This window comes from Macadamia integrifolia, unplaced genomic scaffold (genome assembly GCF_013358625.1).
Source record: "Macadamia integrifolia cultivar HAES 741 unplaced genomic scaffold, SCU_Mint_v3 scaffold46, whole genome shotgun sequence".
NCBI classification, from domain to species: domain Eukaryota; kingdom Viridiplantae; phylum Streptophyta; class Magnoliopsida; order Proteales; family Proteaceae; genus Macadamia; species Macadamia integrifolia.
This window is the reverse complement of record NW_024870459.1, coordinates 169,364-176,880: the sequence shown is the minus strand read 5'-3', so window position 1 is coordinate 176,880 and position 7,517 is coordinate 169,364. Positions and strand designations below refer to the sequence as shown.

General features: G+C 36.9%; 1 non-coding gene across 1 annotated transcript; it reads right to left on the bottom strand.

Annotated features, from left to right (window-relative positions):
* Nucleotides 1-5,716: 5,716 nt before the first annotated feature.
* LOC122068844 lies at nucleotides 5,717-5,823 on the bottom strand. Its single transcript, XR_006137254.1, has one exon. It is a non-coding gene; the product is annotated as a small nucleolar RNA R71 (small nucleolar RNA).
* Between the last annotated feature and the right edge of the window lie 1,694 nt (nucleotides 5,824-7,517).

Sequence of the window (7,517 nt, the reverse complement as noted above, 5' to 3'; positions counted from 1 at the left end):
TGGCGAGACCCATGGGCATCGGAACCTCAACAGCAGCCAGTGTACCCATCGAAAATAGGCATCGGATTCATGCCCAGGCTGCTTCCGATGGCTTGTTTTCGGTGGTGAAGATAGTCTACTATCTTGATAGCTTGCTATCCTATGGTTGGCCTCGCACGGGTGGCTGCCCTCGGACATGCTAAAGGCCTTTCGACTATTATGATGCGTGTCAAAAATCAAGTGTGGGGAGTCGGGTCACTTACCGTCTGGGATCGGAAGGTATGAAACCCCTCTAGTTAGATAGGCATGCAATGCACGAACATGTGGGGTCATCCCTACGCCTTCGGAAATGCGCAGGCACGAGCCAAAACCCTGTCGTACTTTAGATCTCCGATCCGAGGTCTGTCATAACAGTTTCAAATTATACCGGATTAGGGCACGAGTTGGTGCATGTATTATAGGGTCTATCAAATTAGCATTCAAGTAAATTCAAGGATCGGAATTAGAGTCACTGATTCACCCCCTCTGAGTGACTACCCAGATACAACATATATTTCAATCTCTTTTTTTCTTTTTTTTTTGGCTACCAATTATTTATATCTCTATTATCTTTTCATTTTTGAAAAATATTTGACATCCATAGAGGCATTATTTGTTCATTTGAATAGGGGGATATAATATTCTCATGTATACCATGTTTCAACTTTTATAGCCCTTCTAATTGCAAGGCAACGATATAGAGCTCTTCCTCTTTTTTATTCAGACTGCATTTGTAACACTCTTTGGAAGTGATTTCGTTGATTTCTAGCTCACTGGGAAAAGACTATGAACCTAATAGCGTATGACATACTGATCTTTTTTTTTTTTTTTTTTGGTTTACAAGGAGCGAAAAATTGATGTTTTTCACGTTTGCTATCAGATTTGTAAGAAGAAAAAAAAATGTTTCGCTCAACTATCACACCTTGCTTTCTCCCTCTTTAACTTGGACGCAAGAACCAAGGTAAGCTTCCGCCATGGCTATTTTAACCCCCAGTTCTCGCCCTCTCTCCTTTTATACTTCTCAAATGAATTTTGCTCCCTCCCTCTCTCTCTCTCTCTCTCTCTCTCTCTCTCTCTCTCTCTCTCTCTCTCTCTCTCTCCATGGCTTTTTTTGCGAATCCATTGTAAGTTTGGTTTCCAACTCCAAACCTTAGAGCTTAGATTGAGAATAACCGTACCTCCAAAACCTAGAAAATCTTAGATTAATCCATTATTGGTTTGCAGGGGTACTTGCCTGAGATTAGATTTCTCTCTCTCTCTCTCTCTCTCTCTCTTTTGAGGTGTGTTTCTTCTTAATTCAAACGCATGTGTTAATGTTGCAGGAGGATTATAGTGACAAGACCGTTGTAAGTGAGTTTTTTGCTAACCTCACCACTAAACAATGTGGGTACAATGGTAGGTAGGATCAATAATACCTCCATCCTCTCCTTACAGTAATGACCTTCTTTAGTCAAGAGTGGAAAACAAAATAGGAAAAACTTGTTGGACTTAAGGAGTCACCACCTAGATGAGGATCTAGGACTTGTAAGTATCTCTCCTTTTCAGGGGGAAGAAAATGACTCACACTGGATAGGCACTAATCCACCTAGAGGTCTGGTAAGTTTGAAGAAAGCTGATACTGTCCCCTACAAATGGGTTTCCCTTATGTTTCTCTATGACTCTCTAAGAATTTTTTTTTTTAGTTTATGGACTGAAAGGGATTTGCTTTTACAAGTTATGCACTAATATTAATTGATGATGTGAAAAGGGTACAACAAATATTAGAATGAATATCCAAAATTTAGAAGGCAAATGAATGCTTCTTGAATTATTCTACAACGGCTAAATGCAACCTCTCTCATTTTCAAATAATTAGAAGAAAAGGCAGGATGGGAACCTTGAAAAGGTGTATTCAACTTTCAATAATCTCTTATATCTTTTTTCTTATTTTTGGGTAACTTTCCTTGCTTTGGGTGTGATCACTCAAACCCAGATGTCAGGTGAGGGTATAGCCCTCACGGGCACTGATAAAATGATCTATAACACTCATCAAAACCATGTCTAATAAAACTCATAAAATTCAAGTCTCAACAAAAATAATTAATTTCATTGTCATAAATCTCAAATAACTTCCTACTGGTGGCAATCTGATGTATTGCCCATTTAAATTTCAAATCCAACTATCAAAGATTGCATCTCAAATTTATCCATAATAAATCCATCGAAGAAAAAAAAAAATAATAACTAAAAAATAGATCTTCGAGTTGCCCTTGAACTCTGCTCTAACCATAACTCTATCTTAATCATCTGTGCTGTTAAAATAACGGGGTGAGCTTGACAACCCAATAAGAAGGAATATATTAAGAGCACAATACAGAACAACAATCAAAATCATAGAGGTTTTAAAACAAACATTTTAGTTTGTCACAAAATATATTTTCTTAGTAAAACACTCTCACTTGATTTCTCTCTTTATCACTTTAGCCGGCATTGAGGGAAATAGGCTGTCACCGTCAATACTTCGAAAGGAAAAACAAGACCCCTTTAGAAATCACACAATCACACTGCCGTCATACCCTCTGTTACTATAATTTCCGTGGCTTAATGAAACACACTACCTCTTAGGTGGCAATTACTCTCTACAATACATGACATTCCATTTACCCTCAAACATTGTCACTTTCACACTTTCACAGAATCCCACTGTCACAAAATCACTTTTTATAAAATCACTTTCTTAGAAAACACATACATGCAAAAAGACAGGTAAAGTCTCCAAATAAGAATCAATATTAATATACATCATACAATAATATTCATCTCCAGTAATATCAATCACCTTCATAAACTCATGTCACACATAAACGCAATTCAAATAAGCATAGGTTAGTATATCTCAATGATGCAAGCATGCCTAAAATTATATCGTACAATCAAACCACACACCTATTGTAGTGTAATCCCAATATAATCCACTTACACAATCACATGGAATATTTTCAAGGCCTTAAGGACTATCGGGTGCTATATCTCCAATTTTACAAGTAAAGAGGTACTATTTTTTTTTCATGGTTGCGAAGAGGACGAAATTCCGAGCAAGATGGGAGTGTTCAATTGCAAGTACACATTCGTTTGGTCAACTGTACAAGTGATTATTCTTTTCAGGTCAGAAAAAGAATAATGGATCAGAACTGAACCGAGATGCAGAACCAGCCCATCTACAGTTGTCCCAAGGGTATAAGGAATATTCTAAATACCAACAAAGATCAATAGACCACATCCTTAAGTGATTGAAGATTCGTTTTTGGTAACAACAACTACCTAGCGTAGTTGGTGAGTTGTGGTGTGTAAAATCCCTTGCTGATTAGGTGGTCTCAAGTTCGACCTTCTTAGCTGTCATTTTGTTGAGTTTTTTTAGAAGATTTTCTCTCTCCTACTCATCACTTAAAGGAGGTGGGCCAAGATAGTTGTACGCAAGTTTGAAGAAGAGAGAAAAAATAGGAAAGAAGAAAAAAAGAAAAGAAAAGACAAGGGCATGGTTGGAATTTCTCATTAAAATAGAATATTGTCCAAATCCAAGCAAGAAAAATCGGCCGAAGGGGGGTTCTTAAGCAATAAGAGAGAGAAAAATAGAAAAAGGGAGAAAAAATAGGAAGAAGAATGCAAGAAAAATCATGGGAGATCTCTCTCAACGTGTTTTCTCTCTTCTCTCTCCTCCACTTCATCAACAAGATAAAAAAAAATTTTTTTTTTTAGAAGCTAAAATCGCTAGCTTCCCTCCCCCATTCTCTATATAATAGAATTAACACAAGGGGAGGAGACATTTCATTATTCTTCTTGGGGGTTTTTTTTTTTTTTAGTTGCTCTGTCTCTTTCTCTAGCTCTAGTTCTAGGTTTATGCTTTAAATACTTTTGTAGGTTCTTTTTATTCAATTAATGCAAGCACTTTTGTTTTTGATCAAGTCTTTTATTTTTATTGTTTAAGCAATTGAAGTTGTAATTTTCAAATTCTAGTTCTAGGCTTAGTTTTAGGTGACAAGAACAAGATATGAAGCATGTCTTTCAAGTTCAATTTTTTTTTTCTTCAGATTTATTTTCTCCAGTACTAGAAATTTCAGATTTGGTTTATTTTAGATCTGGTTTTTAGTACTGGTAATATCTCAAATCGAGCAAGTTTTCAGTTCAAGGGTTGAAGTTTAAGTAAGTAGGCTCCCTCAGTAGTCTTCTCTCCCCCCTCTCATTCCCTCTTCTGACTACCCTTTCTTTTTCTAATTTAGGATTTTAATTTTAGTCGTTACATTATTGCTATCCCTTTCTCCCCAAGGTTCATGGCTAGTGTATATGTTGGTTTTGCCCCTCCTAGACATAGAACCATAACTTATCGTTTTTATTTTAATTGTCTCCATTTCTCTAAAGCCAAGTAGAGTAACCCTTGTAAGAGTGACTCTCTGGTCAAGTAGGGAAGCTCATATTATGATGCATCCCTCGAACTAAGTAGAGAAACCTACTTGTGAGTCTCTCTCTAACTTTATTCTCTTTCTTTTACTTTATTTTTATTTTAGTATTTTTTTCCTTCATTACCTTTTAATTGCGTGGGGTATTTATTTTCAGTTATTTATTTATTTAATTTTAATTACATAGCTTGCGTTTTTAAATTCTTAGAGGATGAATGGTTAGGATGTTATTTTAGATACATATGATTAGGACGGTAATTAGAATCAGATCACAAGCATTAATCGGTTCACTTTTGCATTGTTAAAAGAAGCAAAAAAAAAAAAAAAAATAAAGTGGTTGCTCTCCTTGTGTTCGACCCGTAGCTACATTGATCCATACGCTTGCAGTTACATTTTAAAATCTCAAACAAGTTTTTGGCGCCGTTGCCGGGGAGACGGTTCCATATTATTTTTCACTTTCATGTGGTAAATCGGAGTGCTTTGTTTGCTTTGCTTTGTTTTTTCGTTTCTTTTATTGAATTCCTGAGAAGATCAACTTGCAATAATAGTTGTATCAGCGGAGGTCAGTATGCCTCATAGTATGATAAAGATAGGTTTCGCCCTATAGTAGTACCTCAGGAATTGACCTGAGTAACCCTAGATCCCTACCAGTAAGCTCCCAAAAAGCCAAAAAAAAAAAATCAAAAAAATCAAAAAAAAAAAAAATCATTAAAAAAAAAAGTTTTGCTATCTATTCTTTTGTGCTTGTCTTACTCTAGTTGTGGGTAGTTTTCTGTTGCATGAGTGTTAAGTGGGTACGTAAAACTAAGAATCGGTTAGAAAGAAGAAATCCAACAAGTAGTGACCCTATACATCTGCTCTCTTTAAACCCCTTCAATATGGGAGAACAATAGCAAAACCCTCCACCTAAATCTCTGAAAGATAGGTTCTACCCCTGCTAGAACAGCCCAACCTTCCTGCATAGTTCTACCACAAGCCCAGGGTAATAATTTTGAACTCAAATCTCAATACATTACTATGTTGCCCCACTTCCATGGGTTGACATCTGAGGATGCATACCTATTTATAAGGGAATTTGAAGAGGTATGTATTTAATTAAGATCCAACAACTTTCTGATGATGATGTTAAGCTTAGGTTTATCACTTTTGCATTAAAAGACCAAGCTAAGAAGTGGTTGTATAGGTTACCCACAAATTCCATAACCTTATGGGAACAGTTCACAGTTGTCTTCCTTAAGAAGTTTTTCCCAACTCACAAGACCAATAAGCTTAGAAGTGATATCCTTCAATTTAGGCAAAAGCCTAGTGAGTCCTTTTCCAAACTTATGGAGAGATTCAAGGATCTACTCTAAGAATGCCCTCACCATGGCCTAGACTTATGGCATTTATGTCAAATAATTTATGAGGGTATTGATTACCCAACTAAACAAATGATAGAGTCTATGTGCTCTGAGGGATTCACATCATTTACAGATGAAGAAAAAGCATGAGAATTCTTACTTGACTTGGCTGACAAAACTTGTGAGTGGGAATCAACTCAAGAGAGTGAAAGAACTATAGGAGGAAAATGATATTTTGTGGATGAGATAGTAGTCAAAGAAGCCCATTTGGATAGCCTAATCAAGAGGATTGAGGCTATTGTTCCTAGAGAGCCATCATCAGTCAATTTGATTAAGATTTGTGCTTGGTGCAAGTCCCCTGGACATGTCATAGAAGAATACCCCAATACCTCTGGGGGCCTTCTAATGATAGTGTTAATGCCTTATACCAGAATAATCCATATAGTAACACTTATATTCCAGGATGGAGAAATCACCCAAATTTCTCCTGGAATCAGGGCAACCAAGCAGGGCCTTCCAATTTTCATAATCAAGGTCAACCTGGACCCCAAAGGCCTCCCTTTGCACAACAATTTTTTTTCTAAAATACTTTTCCTAGGGCCCCTCTCCTATCATCTTATCAGCAACCCCCTGGGTTTACCAACACTAGAGAGGCAAGTAGAATAAGTGACTTGGAAAAAAATATGGCCCCCCTCATGACAAGCCATCAAAATCTTACGAGAGAACTCACCCAAGTTGTCTCAATTATGCGTGAGAGAGAGAGAAAGGAACTTTGCCCAGTCAACCAGAGCCTAACCCTAGGCATCATCAGTCTATTAGTTCACAAACACCAACTAATCCACCACTGAATATAGTACAAGGTTAGACCCAACAAGGGCCCTTTAATCAATGTAATGTTGTTTATGCCCTCAGGAGTGATAGAGAGTACCAACAGAGCGTTCCTAAATCTTCCTCATCTATTACTCTTGTTAACTCTCTTTCAGTTGAGGACATAAGTGTGCCTCTTGTTCCAGGTTTGTCTGATGAACCTAAATATTCTTTTAAAATTAAAGATGATTTGGTTGAGGAAACTAAAATGATTCTTCTGAGAAAGGGTAAATCCCTAACAATCTTTATGTTCCTCTTGTCCCATTTCCTAATCGCTTGGTAAACAAAAAGAAGATTGCTTCTATGGATAAAATTTTAGAAGACTTCAAAAAGGTAGAAGTGAACATCCATCTTTTGAATGCCATATCCTAGATCCCCACCTATGCAAAGGTACTAAAAGATTTGTGTACTCACAAACATATCACTAGTGTGCCTAAAAAAGTTTTCTTGGCATGTAACATTAGTTCCATAATTACTCAATCTATAGCAGCCAAGTATAAGGATCCAGGGAGCCCTGCCATATCTTGTGTCATAATAGGCAACACCTACATTAAGCATGCCTTACTTGACCTTGGTGCAAGTGTGAATCTTTTACCTTACTATGTGTACAAGCAACTAGGATAGGGAGAATTAAAAGCCACTGGAACTACTCTTCAGTTGGCAGATAGGTCTGTTAAGATTCCTAAAGGGATGGTTGAGGATGTCTTACTAAAGGTGGGAGAATTTATTTTTCCTTTTGATTTCATTGTGTTAGATACCAAGCCTTTCTTACCAAGGATGAGATCCTAAAAATTCTAGGAAGACCATTCTTAGCTACTAGTAATGCATTAATCAATTGCTGGAATGGTTTCCTAAGGTT